Here is a 17,166-nt window from a genome sequence, read left to right as displayed (position 1 = left end):
AACAGCCCATCATTTTTGCATGACACTTCTTGCACAATTACGTGTGAATGACATAATTGTGTCAAAAATGCGTGGGGTCCTCAGGACTCTCCGGTTTCAAACACAGGCCCACTGTAATATATCCAGGGTTCCTTTATTAGCTGACTCAGTAACTGAGCATTACTACACTATTACACATGTACAGGATAGGTGAGAATGTTATACTGTGATCCTTCAAATGTCATCTATTCTGAAATGTAATTGTAAAAATGGCACTTTCTTACACAGCAGGTCTGCTCAGTGTGTGTGTGTGTGTGTGTGTGTGTGTGTGTGTGTAGTGCTGCTGTAGCTGTGTCAGTCCCAGAATATTAGAGAGAAGATGGGTGAGGTAATATTTTCTATTGGACCAACTTCTGTTGGTGGGAGAGACAAGCTTTCAAGCTACACAGAGCTCTTCTTCAGGTCACAGTGTGTGTGTACTCAGTCAGATCTGCAATGAAAAAGATACCACTTCTTTAATACACCAAACCAGCACAGGTCTGGGAAGTGAACTGCACAAAAACAGAATTGTTAACTAGCTCCCAATTGCAGAGTCACCTGTACAACACCATCGTCTTCAAACTGTGTAGTTACACCTCAGCATTCAGTGCAGCTGCATATGCATAGCTGAGGGTATAATCTGAGGAAAGTGGGATTTGAACAGATGTAAATTTGGGCTTCATTTGGTTCCCAGTATCTCTATTACTTGTGGAGATGTACAAACCAATAGAAACAAGCAGGGCTTCCAGATCCCAGGCTGAATTTACAGCTCTGGCATTTAACAGCAAAATGGATATAGAATTCATTGAGAGACAAACATGGAACCACACAATGCCTAGTCAGGAACAATGGTCTCAGGGTTACGGCACTGGACAGGGACTCTGGAGATCTGGATTCAATTGGCAGTTCTTCAACAGTCTTCCTCTCTGACCCAGAACACATTACAATCTCGCTATGTCTCGGTTCCCCGTGTGTCATATGGGGATGATATTTCCATTCACCCACTCTTTGTCTATATTTAGATCACAAGCTTTTGGGGCAAGGAGCATCTCTCCCTATGAGCATGTACAGTACCTCGCACAATGGGGCTCCAATGTCATTTGGTGCTACTCTAATACAAATAATTATTAGAGCCACCCCAGAAAAGAACAATACTTCAATTTTTGCATTTCCTGATTGTTCTGTCTTTTTATATATATAATCTTAATGTAACATTCCAAATAGGTGGAGTGGGTTTGTTTTGTTTTGGCATTTCATTTTCTCTGGTTTATTTTTTAATGGAAAATAAAGGGGGATGGTAAGACCAAGAAAAATGAAGTGCCTAGGCATGTGAGTACTGTTATTTATTTATTTGGGTTGAAAAAACATCTATCCCAATCTACAGGCATTTGTGTGAAATCTAAAAAATGTTCAGAATTTAAGGACAAATATCTCAGCTTTAAAGACGTGTTCATAACAATCTAGGGTGACCTGACGGATCGGGACTGTCCCGATATTTAGGCATTTGTTCCGCGTCCCAACCGACGTTTGGTCGGGAGGCAATTTGTCCCAATATTTCCCACTCCCGTTTTGTTGTTGTTGTTGTTCCGCTGGCGGGACTCCCCCTCCCTCCATGTGTCCCGATATTTTCTTCATCCCATCTGGTCACCCTATAACAATCCATCCCTGCAGCCAAAGGATATAGCACTCTTTAAAATAAATAAATACCACTCTGGCACCATTACACAAACTGTAAAGCATACTCCCCAATAAAAGCAATGAAACTAGAGAAAGGCATTGTCTATGGACAGATGTAGGATGAGGCAAGTGGTGATAAATCTACAGTCCACTGTTTTGCCATGCACTAACTAGCTGCAGGGACCCTGTTACTGTGCACTAAAAGTTTCCTAGTGTGCTCTGAGTTACTGCTACAGCAGTACTTTTAGTGCATGGTAGCAGGTTCCACAGGGCCAGATTCATACCCCGGCTTGCCCCTTCACGTAGCCAATCTTTAAGTGTGGCCTGAATATCCCACCCAATTCCAGACTCTGCTAAGCCAAAGGCTAGGAATAAATTCTGGGGTCAAGGTTCCCTCATGCAGAACCCCTGCTGCCAGCATTCTCATGGGGTATATCTTCACAGCAGGGAGACTGTGTGATCTGCACCCACGTCTGAGAACCCAGGTTAGCCTAGCTAGCCTATGCGTGAGCAGCCACACTGCCAAGCTATACCCGAGTTACTGTGTACTCACTGATGCCATGCTCCTGTGTATGTCACCAGGACTTCTGTGGGCACATCCCATGGTTTTTTGCACTACAGTAAGCTGAGCTGCTCTATGATTCTTTACCACCAAATAATTGGAGAACTTCTCTGTCTTGCTGAGCACACAGGGAGAACTGTGGGAAGGCACTTGAGAAATATTAGCACTTGAGTGATTTAGCCTGTGTCCTCACTGCAAAGTGGGTGGGTTACCAGCCGGAGTGAGCAGAACCCAGGCTCTAACCCCCACCCCCATGCATGTCAGGTTGAAAGCACCACTTAACTCAGGTGAGAGGTTTTTGTGTATGGACAGGAGAGGGTTAGGGACAACACCCAAGTAAGAGCTCAGGTTAACTCTGCAATGAAGATGTATCTTGAAACCAATGTTGTTAGCCCCAGTGTGTGTCTGCTGATGAAGCAGCCTCTCACAGGAAGAGCTAAGCTCTTGAGAAGACTAGTCCCAAATCATTAGGGCATATGTGTGTCAAAAAAAGAGTTCCTTCAACTACACCTGAAGACAAATTGGAAGCAGTGTAGGATATGGAGCAGTGTAACATTCACTCTGCACACAACACTACGGCCTTGGCTACACTGGCGCTGTACAGCGCTGCAACTTGCTGCGCTCGGGGGTGTGAAAACGCCCCCCCCCCAGCGCAGCGAGTGCAGCGCTGCCATGGCAACGCTGTGAATTGCCAAGTGTAGCCAAGGCCTATCTAATGAGCAGGCAACACTGTTCTGTATTGACTGGAAGAGGTATTTTTATTTTTTAGGATAACCCCACGTAAATCACATAGTCACCTAAAACTCAGGCTATTACAGAGATCATCGTGCCTTAACTCCTCCGCCTGAAAGATCACATTCTTCTCACCAAATGTAGAGGAAAGGGAGGGCCGATGGCCAAAACTGCTACAAAGTTATCCTTCTCACTCCTAGCACAAGAAATTCAGTGGATAGCCTTCTAGCACTACTGCCCTTGGAAAAAAAAAATAGCCCTCTCTGATTTGTTAATCATCTGCATGCCGGCTATACTGAAATTTTGCACAACATATTGGGGGAGAAAAGAGACAACATCAGATTAATTAACATAGGTTATCCATTCACTAACCTCGCTTACTTTTAGTACCGTTAGGACCAAATTCCTTTCTGCCAGCCATAAGGAAGAACGTATAAATAGGACAAGAAAGGTGCAGGTCAGTTCAACAAATATTTCTCTAAAAATGTCTGTCTGTCTGTATTTAAATATTTATTTATTTATTTATTTGAAAAATCTGTATTTTCATATAGCATGACAACATCCTTCTCCTGGAGAAGTTTAGACGTAATGAACATTACATTAATGTACCAAAAACTAGCCTGGGTTTTGGTAGGGCTGTCTCAGATAGGTTGATGAGAAACTGTCATTTATAATTCATGATTAAGCATAAGCTGGTCTTTGTGCTGTAACATGGATCATTTTAATTAAAGTATTTCCTTTCCAATATACAGGAGATGAGAATTAATTGAAAAGAGGGAAGGAGGCAGGAAAAAGTCTACAAAGGAAATATATCTAGTTCTAACAAATCACTTTTCTGCTGTTCCAGCTTCTTAGGCTTGTTTATTTTCATAAAATCATTAAAATGTGGGCTCTTTTTAGGCTAGCAAATTAGGTGCTGTACACACTGATTCATGGGAAATTATCGCAAACCATGTCCTCTCACCAGGGTTACATGTTGATATTTTTTTAAATTACATTGCACCCATCATCAAGATATCTAACATAATGAAGGCCTTTATAAACAAAAAAGCTTGTTTCCCCCCCCTTTCCTACCCTACCCCAAACCAAAATTTTGACAAAGCCTCCGAGACATGCAACAAGTCTTATCTGAAATGCTACATGACTAGCTAGATTTGCTGTTAAAGACCACTTCCCTCTACAAACCCTTAGGCTATAGTTTTTTTTAAAGTTCATTATTCAGAAGGCCATTCATTTCCCTAAGATAGTGTGTCGCGTAAACAAAGCTAGACTTGTAATTTCAAAAGGGGGGAAAAAGTTTAATTTTCATGCATGCCTCAGAACATCACAGGAAATTTACAATGGTGCCAAAATGTGGTTTTAAAAGAGTCTCAATCAAGCATAAAACAAAAACAAAGGAACACATTCAGATCACATAAGCAGACTTCAGCTGGAAGGTGCTTGAAAAATTTATGGGGAGTACTGGAAAAATCTAATGGAGAAAAGCCGACAGCCATAACATACTTGAAATAGAGGAACATAGGAATTTATGTACTGGATCGTACTAGTGATCCATCTCCCAACGGCTGCTTCAGAGATAAGTGCAAGAAGGAAGCGGTCATTCAGAGCTAGTGCAACAAACTCATTACAACATATACACAGACAACAGTTTGTCAGGCCAGGACCTGCAGCACCTACACCACAAGCCCCTACAACTTGAGCCCCTAGTGAGTAAACGACAGGCCCTTATCCTCACTGGGGCCAGCCAGTATCAACATGATCACATCCTATACCTTTGTAGCACAATATCACAACTTGAGCAGCTCTTTAAAATAGGGTTACCATATTCTGTGCCTCCAAATGGAGGACACTCCACGGCCCCCGGCCCCGCCCCCAGCCCCGCCCATACCCCCGCCCCAACCCCGCCCCCTCCCCAAAGTCTCCGCCCCCTCCCCTGCTTCCCGCGAACATTTGATTCGCGGGAAGCCTGAAGCAGCTAAGGGAGGTGTGGGGGGGGAGGAGGCGCGGCCCAGGCTGGCCCCCCGGCGGCTCCAGCCTGGGTCGGCTCGGGCCCTGGGGTGCCGGCCCTGGCCGACCACCCCCGGCCCGCCCAGCACTGCCGGCCCCCGGCGGCCCGGCGCACCCCCGGGCTCCCCGCCGGCCCGGCTGACCGGCTCCCCGCCGGCCCGGCTCCCCGCGGGCCCGGCTGACCGGCTCCCAGCCCGGACCCCGGCCCGGCACCGCGCCCCCGGCTCCCCGTCCGGCCCCGCGCCCGGCACTGCGCCCCTGGTTCCCGGCCCGGCACCATGCCCCCGGCCCCACACCGGCCCCGCACCGCCGGCCCCGGCCGAGCACCACCCAGCCCTCCCGATTTTCCCGGACATGCCCGGCTTTTGGGGATTTCCCCCCGGACGGGGATTTGAGCCCCCAAAAGCCGGACATGTCCGGGAAAATCCGGACGTATGGTAACCCTATTTAAAATGATTGTCACAATGCGTCTTTATTATTTCCCTATGCAAGGATGGCAGTGTGATCTGAGCAACAGGCTTGAAAAGTCTTATGGAAGCCCAGTCAGCAGGGAGAAGGGTTTGCCATCCTCAGCAAATTTTACCAACAGGGAATTAAATGTTGAATCTTAGTCCTCCTTCAGAGTGAAACAAAGTCCCAAGAAGGAAGCCCTTGTCTGTTCTCTGTGGTTCATACAGCATTGTTCATAATGTTAGGGAGTTGCTTCCATGCTCAAGGCCAAAATTTCCACTTCTCTCACAGTTGTGCAGTGTGCATATACCCTCTATCCAGCTGGCTGCCCTCCACCACAAAAGCGGCCGGCTGATTCTAGTATTGCCAAAGCCCAAGCATTAAAAAACCCTGAGTCAGGCCCCCAGAAATTCATCAGATTATTTTTAAACCAATTAGATTTTTTAAAAACAATACATTTGGGGTTCTTTTTATTTTCATGTTGGGTTTTGAGCCTTTAAGGTGCACTCGCGTCACATTTTCAAGCTTTTCTTTGCAACCACATTGTCTAGAAATCTGTTACTCTTTATAAAATTAAAATGGAAATTCTCATGGAATTGCATGACTCCAGGAGCTCAGGATTTAACAACTATTGTGAGACACGTGATATCACAAGAGTTGGCAAGACTGTTTCCTACATTAGTGTACAGTAGGTGTAATATACCTGTAAAATTATGTATTCGTATTAACAATGGGCTTGAGTCATTCCTGGGTGGTAGGCCCCAGCTATGCTACTTCAGTCAGAAACATTCTCCCGCAAAGGGGCCGAGAGCCAGCTGCCAAAGCACACAATGTGGGTGGGTTCAGCCCAGGCCATCCACCCTCTCTCACTAGTGAATGTTTCCACCAGCATAGCAAAGGCTGATCTGGCCCCATGTCTTTAAATATCTATGATAAAGATGTATAACTTTAGAATACTAGGAACTCAAAACCTAACCCTTGGGGAAATGCTGCCATTTAACAAGGCACTATACAAACACCCAGCTGATTTTAAAGATACACAAGTCCCAAGGGGAGTGACATATGCATGAATATGAGACTAAGCCCCCAAACGAAAATGAAGTAATATTTCCTAATGACCAACATGAAAACATTATGCTTCCTAATGCCAGGACATTGCCGATACAACATTTCTGACCTTCAAAACATAATAACCAGCATTTTTTTCCTGCTTTAAAGTAGCCTGGATCTTAACACTTATATTTACACATTATTCCATGGAATGGTTAAATATGTACTCAACTCCACCCCTGCCACACGCATGAAAACATACTCGCTTTCCAGGCTAAAAGCATAGTATAATGTTTTAGATTAGATCTGGGTGTCAACGGCTTCTGAGAATATCTGGCATGAAAAGCTCAGCTTTCAATAACCAACACACAGAGAGAACAAGCTCCTCATTCACTGGAGGGAGTCAGCAGGGAGAAATGTTTGCCATCCTCAGCAAATTATTTTATAAACAGGAATTAATGCTGAATCTTAAGTCCTTGAAGAAGCTCTTATTTTTAAGTCCACAAGCGAGTTTACCAGCCAATAAAACATTTCTAGCTAACATAAAAAACGGGGAAAGAATCCCACTGAATGTTGTTAAAGAAAAAAAACCAAGAAAACCCATCACATTATAACAAGGTGAAGCACTCATATTTTGCTTGTTTTTTTAAAGGAAAATATTAAAGCCATTTAAACATTGCTTTGTTTACAATAGGAAAGGGCAATAAAGCTGGTGAAAGCTGCAGTAACTATCAGTATTAAAGAAATCCAATGGTTTAAAAAAAATTGTGTCAGAAACACTGAAACAGGAAAAGGAAAATACTTCAGATTATCTAGTCTAATACAGGATTCTTCCCTAAGGTAAATTTCATTGCTTTGTCCACTATGAATTTATATGATTAAAGTTTCTGCTGCTTCCTTTGGGAGACTGTATTAGAATCCAATCTCATTATTAAGATATTTATGCTGAAGCCTAAGTTTTCCTTTTCTTTATTTCATCACATTGATCCCAAGTACTATAGCAGGAGTAATCCTTCAGGTAAGGCCTATGAGACAATTGCCAAAGTAAGTCTATGTGGAGCCTACTAACAACTTTTATAGTATCTCTTTAACGTGTATGATCATTCAGTTTCCTTGGAGGGAATTATTGAGTGGGGGACAACAGAGTTTAACTAGAGTAAATAGATAAAACTAAGAAGAGGGCATTTAGACTGGAGGTCAGGAAAAAAAAAATCTTCCTAACCATGTGATCTATTAGGCTATGAAAGAGTTTCCCCAATAGAGAAGTGATAGATGTCTGACTGCTGGAACTTTTAAAACTAGACATGGCAATCCTGAAAACAGTGAGAAGGAGATGATAGATGTGACTTCAGTCATTCTTTTCCATTTCTAATACCTGCTGTTTAGGATAACGCTTATTGTGCTCTTTCACTATGATCTCTATATCTGAAAATGGTTACTTCTTTTAAAGTTACAATCAGTGGGCCAGACCTGCAGCTGGTGTAAACTGGAACCGCTACCACTGAAGTCAATGGAGCTACAGCAATTGACAATCTGGCCCAGTGCCTTATCAGGTAACACAAAAACAATACACTCTGGAGACCTTCAAAGTTACTTAACTGGACAACAAACAGTTAAAAACAAACAGTCTTTTCCCTTAGAGCACTGAAAAGCTACAGAACTGAGACATCAGAATCTAGAGATACCAATGGCTAGATGATAACTCCAGACAGGCAAAGTTGTATAGAGCGGATAAAGTCTGCAGTGAAGGAGAAATCAAAGCATGCTCACTTGCTGTATGAGATAACAACCTGCTTCGGAGAGAGGCTGATGCTGCAATGCCAGAAGCTTCCGCAACAGTCCACTGTGAAAATGAGGTGCTCTTAAGAATAACAGGTGCAGCAACATTGTCTGGAGTGAGACTTTCTCTCAGGTGGGACAGATGAGGGATGTCTAACACTCTGCCACTGGTTTGAGACTTAAAATGCCACTTATATATATTAGTGCGGACTTCACCAACTAAATGTAGGATTTGCAAAGCCTCATCAGGCTCTCAATGATTAAGACCTTGGCTGTGAGGGCAGGCGTTTTAAATCTGAATTAACTAGGGTTACCATACGTCCGGATTTTCCCAGACATGTCCGGCTTTTTGGTCCTCAATTCCCCATCTGGGAGGAATTTCCAAAAAGCTGAACATGTCCGGGAAAATAGGGAGGCATGGTAAGGGGACCGCCTCCTCCCTGGGGTTCAACTTTCCCGGCTCCCGCCGCTCTCCCCAGCGCAGCAGCAGCCGGAGCCCGGGAGGAGGCGGCTGTGAGCTGGGATGCTGCCGGCCGGCGCCGCTCGGCCAGGGCTGGGCCCGGGCCGGAGCCACTCGGCCGGGGCTGGTGGGGCCGAGGGTGCTCGGCTGCCGGCCAGGGCTGGGCCGGAGCCGCTTGGCCGGAACTGGGGCCCGAGCCGAGCCGGAGCCGCTGGGACCAGGGCTGGGGCTGGGGTGCTCGGCCAGCACCGCTTGGCCAGGGCCGGGCCGGAGCAGCTCAGCCAGGCTGGTAGGCGCTGGGGTGCTCGGCTGCTGGCCGGAACTGGGGCCCGAGCTGAGCTGGGCCGGAGCGACCGGGCTGGGGGTGCTTGGCCAGCACCGCTTGGCCAGGAGCAGCTCGGCCAGGGCCGGTGGGGCCAGGGGTGCTCAGCCGCTGGCTGGCAGCCGGAACTGGGGCCCGAGCTGAGCTGGACTGGAGCGACCAGGCCCGGGGGTGCTCGGCCGCTGGCCGGAACTGGGGCCCGAGCTGAGCCGGAGCGACCAGGGCTGGGGGTGCTCGGCAAGAGCCTCTTGGCTGGCCGCCGGAGGGAGCCGCTCGGCCAGGGAGGGCGGACTGAGCCGCGTCTCCTCACACCCCCCGCCCAGCTCCAGCCCCAGCTTACCTGCTGCCTGCCTGTTTCAGGCTTCCTGCGAACATTTGATTCGTGGGAAGCAGGGGAGGGGGAGGAGCAGGGGGGGGAGCGTTCAGGGGAGGGGGCAGAGTTGGGCAGGGACTTTGGGGGAAGGGGCAGAGTTGGGCGGGGCTTGTGCAGGGAAGGGGCGGAGCCGGGGCTTCTTGGAGTGTCCTCTCTTTCAGGGGCTCCAATATGGTAACTCTAAATTAACAACTGTGACTTCAGTAGAGTTAACCTAGGTGTACACTGATGTAAGAGAGCTCAGACTCAGGCCTTGTGTATTTAAATCCCTCCTTTCCCCTCCTTGTATCTTTTCTCCCCTCACTGTCAGTTCTTGCATATTTCTCCCAGCCTATCACGTGACAAGATGTTTCATTTCATTTTATTTATTTTACAAATTTACATTTGAAATTATTTGTATATAAAAATTCTGATGATCTTTTACACAACATTAATGTTAAGGATCTTTCTATGTTTCTTGTTGTTCTTGTAAAATCACAATAAGATACAAGCATGTGGCACTTCTTTGCCTCATGCCTTACTTCACACCAGAGGTGTGCATTAATCAGCACTGCCATACAGCCTGTCATGTCTCATTACGTCAGGAAAATGCACTCTTGATTATCCTGAATCAATCCTATGGTACAAACCCCATGGTTTTCTTGACATACATATGATGTTCTGAATATCTATTTTGGCCAATGGCATTGCTATATTGCTCAAACCCATTACTCCACTTTGAATTCTGAAGCAGACAGACACTCAGCCACAAGGTACAGATGTGACCAAAATTGAAAAGAAAAGCAGTTTATGTACTGTACCACATTAACAGCTAAAATCGTTCCACATCACTGAGTTTGCCACAAAGAGGGACTGACTGGAATAGAAAAATGTGTTATCCTTATCAAGGCAATTAAAAGCACCATTTAAAAACAACAGTGACTAACGCAAAAACAATCAAACGGTATTTGTATTAAAAACTGTAAAAACAGTAACTACACTCCTCAACATTTGATGACGTTTAACTTTAACACAAAACAAAACAGTTCAAATAGCTGAGATATTTAAGAGAGGGACTTTTCCTCGATGAAAAAAAAAAATCAGAAAGGAGAGATTAAAAAAAAGAGACCTGATCAAAACAAACTGATCTTGCCAGCAATCTTCTGTTTTTCCCCCTGAATATATTTATGTTCCACATCTAGTCACAACCCAGATTTTTCCCCAGCCCTATTCTCCAGTGAAGTGAAAAGCATCCGTTCATAACAGTCTGTTGCCATGTTAATGGTAACAGCACATTATCAATTCCTCACTTTGTATTTGAAGAAAAATAAAATAGGACGAGAAAGGATGTGAAGAAGAAACCTTTGTTTAAAGCACGAACAGTAAAGCTGGAAGAAAAAAAAGAGGAGGTGGTGAAACATAAGAAGAAATGGATGTAAACTGAGTTAAAAGAGGGTAGTGCTGGGGCCAGTTTTTCAAAAGGCCTCCAAAAACATGCTTGGCAGCCACAAACGCTCCTTTTCCATCTGCAAACACATTCATTTCCAAATTTTGCAGGTGCAGTTGTGGCCGTCCCTTTCCAAATTTGGTCCCTGCATAAAAGCTGTACATTGCCTTCCTCAAGGAAAATGCAGAGCTGGCAGTGGGATTCAGATTAGGGGCACAATCCACCATGGTGCTGAGCGACTCCCTACAAGATGCAGAGTACTCTGATCTTCCTACACAGACAATAAACCAAATCCTCTAAGGTGCAGCATGCCGCCTGTGAGGTGCTGTATGCTTTCGAACCCCACTGACTGCAATGCGAGGAAAGGTGCTCAGCATCTTGCAGGATTGGGCCCCAGAGGCCCAATTCTGCAAGGGGACAAACACTAATACCACTCAAAACAATGGGCTTAAATTCTACAAGGTACTTAATGCCTCCTGCAAAATGGAATTTTTAAAAAAGGCACTGCAAGATGCACACCACCATGCAAGATCATGCCTGAAGATTGGAATGATCTAGGGACTAAAAATGCAATCTCCACACTTCTCCTGGAATTGTCTGCAGTGAGTGGGCACTGACTGACACTTGTTCAGAAAACAGTATTACACCCACGTGAGAAGCAGCCATGAGAGCATGTGGGGTCTGTTTGCAGAACAACAGTACAATGAGAACAAGTTGGTTTGCTCTAGACATTATACAAAGGCTTATTTTTAAGCACAAATGGTTGGAAGGGTGCCTCCTCTGAGTTAACAGCAAATAAAAGGCAGATTTATAATTTCTAATCTATGCAAATATCTACTCTGCAGGGCATCACAAAGACTGCTTTATCAGACCCCATGCAAATCCAAGGCGCTTTAAATATCCAAAGCAGACACAGCATCTCCACCTGTGATGGCTGGTAACTCGGAGAACAGCTGGATGACTGGAAAAGTTGTTGTTTAACTAGCCTGTAATCGAAATAGTGCCTGCCATGAATAAATCTTTTGCTAAATGTGCCAAGACCCCTACTCCCAACCCAATTACTTCTGCTATAGTTGCCATTAAGGGCAGATAGTTTGAGAAATCCTAGAAAAATCTGTGGATAAACCAGGTAGCAAAACTGCGTGAACACTTAAATAATAAAACTGCCACTGATTACGCAGCAAAAAGAGCCTGCACTTATATTAGACTCTGCTATGAATTTCTAAACTGGAAAGGAACTTTTACCAAAAATTTCTTGGTGTAGTTTTCTGCCACCATGGACTTTCTGTTATCTTACTCACTCATCCAATGATGAGTTATCATGATGTGCATTTATAAAGGCAACCATCACCATAGTTCATGGGCTCACTTCACGTGATTTAGATGAAGAGTCAATATCATCTTCCCAAATATAGGGCCCTGTTTAGGTGACTAATAAGTTGATCTGTAGTCAGTTTATTACTAATTCTCCTCTCTAGGCAAGGCAGGGCTTCAGGAGCCTCTACCCCACCCTGCGGATCCCAGTCCTTTTTAACCGATGGACAATTGTTATGTTAAAAGGCGTAACAGCCTTCCTATATCATTCCACGGCTTGCCCTCTCACCCCCGGGTAGGATTTCCAGAAGCGCTCAGTGTTGGCCTAACTCTGCTCCCATTGAAGTCAATGGTAAAACTCCTCAATTATGCCACTGCTGAGTGCTTCTTAAAACCCAACCAGCAAATGTCTGGTCAGCTGTGCCATCTTGGGTGGACCAGCGGGAGCGTAATACTGACAGTGGCAATTTGTTCCCGTCTCCCCTAACTTTCACCCACCTAGCTGGGAACTATTTCCCAATTTCCTCTTAAATCCTAGCATTTCTCCCCTTTGATCTTGCCTGCTCCTTAGTCACAGTTACTGGATGCTGATGTGCAATTGAGTTGTCGCTATCTGGAGGTGTTAGATGGCGGCAAGCTCATTTTATCTTTAAAGTGACAGAATTTACATTTCTGGGGTATAGTTTCCTCTCACCAGTGTTTTCACAATGTATGGAGTACTGTCATATCAGAGTCCATGTGTCACAGGGAGAGTGCAGGAGAGCACACAGCCAATTGGATATCCTACCTTTCCTCCACCCACACAGCCCAAAGGCCAAGGATGATTCCCCACTCTTCCATACCACAAGGAGTGGGATCTGGGCTCTTGGTTGTCCCTTCACTCCTGGAAGTCGGGAGGGGCATTTGGCTCATAAACCACTGCAGAACCACACTTCCTAATCTTATAGAGCAGGGGCAGAGAAAACTGTGTCAGTAAACGAAATGCCTGGAATTTTGAATATTTGTGGACTATGTGTATATTTGTTGCCCTGAACACTTTATATAACAATCCAGGAATATTAATCAAAGCCAGGAATTCCAGGCCCTGCAGTTAGTTGAAAGCCTAGATTAAGAGAGGAGTTATAGATCACACTCTAAACATGACCAGGCTTAGGCTTAGACATATTTCAAGCAAAAGCAAAATTCCTGAAGTAAGGTGCTCACCACCAGCAAGGCTCTCTCATTGGCTTCACAGGCAGTAACATTTTTGGTTTATTTTTGGTAGTTTTGCACCTTTAAATGGAGTGTTTGATCAGAAGAAGATACTCGAAAAAAATCAAATTCCAATTAATACAATTTGTAATTAACAGGCCAGATACAAGGTTGCTGCTAGCATACACTAAGGAGCAGTACTTCCAGGAAGGGGAGCTCTGGGAACTCCATCAGGAGGACCACAGCCAGCCAATACACCCTCAAATATGGAAGATGGCCTAGCACTGATCCTATGGAGCACTGGCTAGAAGTTAAAGCTGCCTCTCCTAGAAATAGGGTAGTCAAATCCCCATCATGGGGAGCAGCTGCCTCACGTGGAGCAGTGGTCGTATGAAGTTCTCTGTTTGTCTGTGGGTTGTTGTCATTACTTTAAGTTTGACTATTCTCCATAACCATCCGGTTATTCAAGATTTGTCAGAAATTATTAGATTCTTTGCCTAGCTAGTCTTCTCCCAACTGATCTTTGATGCTTCAGACAGATATCCTCCACTTCCCATGGAGGAAGGGGGAATTCTTCCTGATCCCCACAAGTGAGCATCCCATGCCCTGAAAAACGAAATTTCTTGTCCTTATCTGGATTTGCTTAGCTAAACATTAGGTACAATAAGATTTTCCAGCTCCTTGATACCTAGGAGCAATTTTGCCTTGACAGACCACTGTAGAATGATGTAGGGGGTCGTGTTTCCTTTTTTTTATTCTAAATTTACTGCCCTTTAATTTCCACAGGCTCTTTGTTCTCCTAACAAGTAACATAATAGAAAGACAAAAGCCACCTATTTCCACTGTATCCTCCATAATTTTAATGCCTTTATAAATATAATATAATGTACCAGAGATCCATTAGTGAGTTACTATGTTCACTGTAGCCACTTAATGAGAAAAACTGTCAACCACAGCTTAAAGCACAAAATGTAATTATAGGAATCCACAGCCACTCAAACCTGCAGTACTCGCAAGTACAACAGAGGTTTAAAAGGCCTCAATTACCTTCCCAAAAAAATTACTTACAGCAAGACTGTCAAATGCCTAACACACCTGTGCATGGTAGTTTCTCTTCTTCTCTGTGAGAGCTACCACCACTGCAGGTCACAGCATCCAAGGATATGTCTACACTGCAGTAAAACATCTGCAGCTGGCCTGCGTCTGCTGACTTGGCCTCTCAGGGCTATATAATTGCAGTGTAGATGTTCGGGCTCAGATTGGAGCTCCTCCCTGGGCTCAGGGACCCTGTGAGATGGGAGGGTCACAGAGCCCAGGCTCCAACTTGAGCCCAAACATCTACACTGCAATTTTATAGCCATGCAGCCAAAGCTTGAGGCAGCTGACATGGGCCCATTGCAGGGTTTTTTTACTACAGTGTAGACATATCCCAGGGGCCACTATTGCCCCTTCCACCCAGGTGGGCAGGCCGGCGTGAAGAAAAGACAGTGCCTTAAGTCTGTCCCCCAATGTGTACACTAAGAGGAATGAGACCTGCTGAAGGGCTGGCATGAGTTTCTTCTCCCCTACCCTGAAGCAAGTGGGGAACCAGGGAATAAATTAGGACTGAGTCACAATTCACTCTCTAGGCAACCTCTTATCCAGGGCAGATTTTATTGTCAGTCTAGTCACCAATTTGGCAGGAAGATCTGTCAGAGTCTAAATTTCCAATGGTGAAAGGACAGGGTGGCAAAGATGTTCCTTTTAAAACTAGGGCTGTCAAATGATTTAAAAAATTAATCGCGATTAATTGCAGTTTTAATTGCACTGTCAATAATAGAATATCATTTAAATATTTTTGGATGTTTTCTACACTGTGCGAAGTGCACAGTGCTCACTTTGTATTATTTTTAATAATCTTAGTCATGAAAGTCCATTACAGGTAGGACCCCATAAATGTAAACAAACTTGTTCGCCTTAGCGATTGGCTGAACAAGAAGTAGGACTGAGTGTACTTGTAGGCACTAAAGTTTTATTTTTGAGTGCAGTTATGTAACCAAAAAAAAAAAAAAAATCTACATTTGCAAATTGCACTTTCATGATAAAGAGATTGGACTACAGTATTTATATGAGGTGAGTTGAAAAATACTATTTCTTTTGTTTATCTTTATTACAATGCAAATATCTGTAACCAAGAATAATACAAAGTGAGCACTGTACACTTCACATTCTGTGTTGTAATTGAAATCAATATATTTGAAAATGTAGAAAATCATCCAAAAATATTTATAATAATTTAAATTGGTATTCTATTATTGTTTAACTGTGCGCTTAAAATGGCAATTAATCAAGATTAATTTGTTTTGAGTTAATCGCTTGAGTTAACTGCAATTGACAGCCCTATTTAAAACTAAAAAACCTCCCAAATTAAATCCACCACTCCCCTGACAAGAAAGAAATCCCCAATTTTCATGTAGAACTTATGTAAAACTCAGTGGTTTACGTGCCCCCTTCACTCACTTGCTCTACAAAAGCTAGCCACGGTTTCCTGAATTTTGCTGTCATCATGGTGGAAAGTAACGCATAAATAGTGAACTTATATAAAATAAGGTTTGAAATTAATTGCAATCCTGTCATGAACTGCAGGAGGAGAAAGAAAATCACAAGAAAGAAAAATATGTCTAGAAAACAAAACTAAGATTTATTTACAGCAGAAGTTATTAAAGAATATAAAGTAGAAACCAAAAATGTAAACAGATGTTATGTGTGTAAGGCTTGTAGAAGAACACATGAAAGCACATGAAGATCTGGCAACTATATTACCCTTCCAACTGATCCAGACACAGAGGTGAAATGGGGACAGACACATGGATAGAGTTGAAGCAGCAGACTGCAACTTTTATTACTCAAACACAAGGGAGGGGCGTGACCCATACTCTCCTATACCAGACATTTAAGTGGTTCCACTGCAGGAGTTAGGGGGCTCCTACCATATAATCCATAATTCGGGGTAGGCTCTCCTCAGCCAATTCCCCAGGACTCAGCTTGCTCTGAGTCTTAGCCCCTCCGCACTGATGAGGGGGTCAGAGGATGCCAAAGAGTAAGGACTTTGTCCCATAAGGGCCACAAGATCTGACCCTATGCCATGAGCCCAAGGCCCATCAGCAAAATCCCAGGTCTTTTTCCTCTGGGCCCATTCATTGTACCCTTTTAACCGCACTGGAAACCAGCAGTAAATTGTTACAAATTAACAACTCTACCAAGTACATCAGTTAGGTACTAAGCGCATTCCTACTTAATCCACTGTGACTCCAAGATGCTGAAAAGAAGGCAAAAATGCTCCCTGGGTTTCTGCCAATTGGCCCTGTGAAAGATAAAATTCCTTCATGATCCCCAAACAGGCGACAGGTTAGACTCACAGCATCTGCCAGGCCAGATTCCCATTTCTAGTTCAGGGTGGGTAGGGCAGGCTTCTGGAATGGAGCCCAAAGAGGCTCTGCACTGCCTATGCTCCATGTTAAATTCCTGGAGCTGGGCTAGGCAGATCAGTGCCCCTCTCTCCATCAATGGGCGCCAGAGATCCAATGGACAAGGAGGAGCTACGTGGAGCCCCTCAGTGAGTGTCTTCCTCCCTCGCTGCTGGGGCTGTCCCTCTTCGCAGCTGGCCCCATCAAGTTCCCCTGCCAGTTGATGCAGGCAGGTAGCATTTTTATCTCCTGTTTTTAATGTGTATTTTATCATCTTGTTTTTGCAGAACACTAGCTGATGCAACACACAGAGTAAATCTTTTCAAATGGATATGCCAACTGGTCATGTCTCTCACTGG

At 44.5% G+C, this 17,166-nt stretch overlaps 1 protein-coding gene and 1 long non-coding RNA gene across 4 annotated transcripts in view; one reads left to right on the top strand and one right to left on the bottom strand.

The window, feature by feature from the left end:
• Positions 1-17,166, bottom strand: part of PTPN14 (protein tyrosine phosphatase non-receptor type 14) — a 183,120-nt gene that overhangs the window by 77,835 nt on the left and 88,119 nt on the right. The gene's annotated exons all lie outside the window — the stretch shown is intronic.
• Positions 3,422-17,166, top strand: part of LOC128835040 (uncharacterized) — a 36,601-nt gene continuing 22,856 nt past the window's right edge. Inside the window, exons 1-2 of the long non-coding RNA XR_008444560.1 lie at positions 3,422-3,446; positions 7,947-8,049. This is a non-coding gene — a long non-coding RNA (uncharacterized LOC128835040). The remainder of the gene's footprint in view (positions 3,447-7,946; positions 8,050-17,166) is intronic.

Source organism: Malaclemys terrapin, chromosome 3 (genome assembly GCF_027887155.1).
Source record: "Malaclemys terrapin pileata isolate rMalTer1 chromosome 3, rMalTer1.hap1, whole genome shotgun sequence".
In the NCBI taxonomy this organism is placed as follows: domain Eukaryota; kingdom Metazoa; phylum Chordata; order Testudines; family Emydidae; genus Malaclemys; species Malaclemys terrapin.
This window is presented reverse-complemented; position numbering and strand designations above follow the sequence as displayed.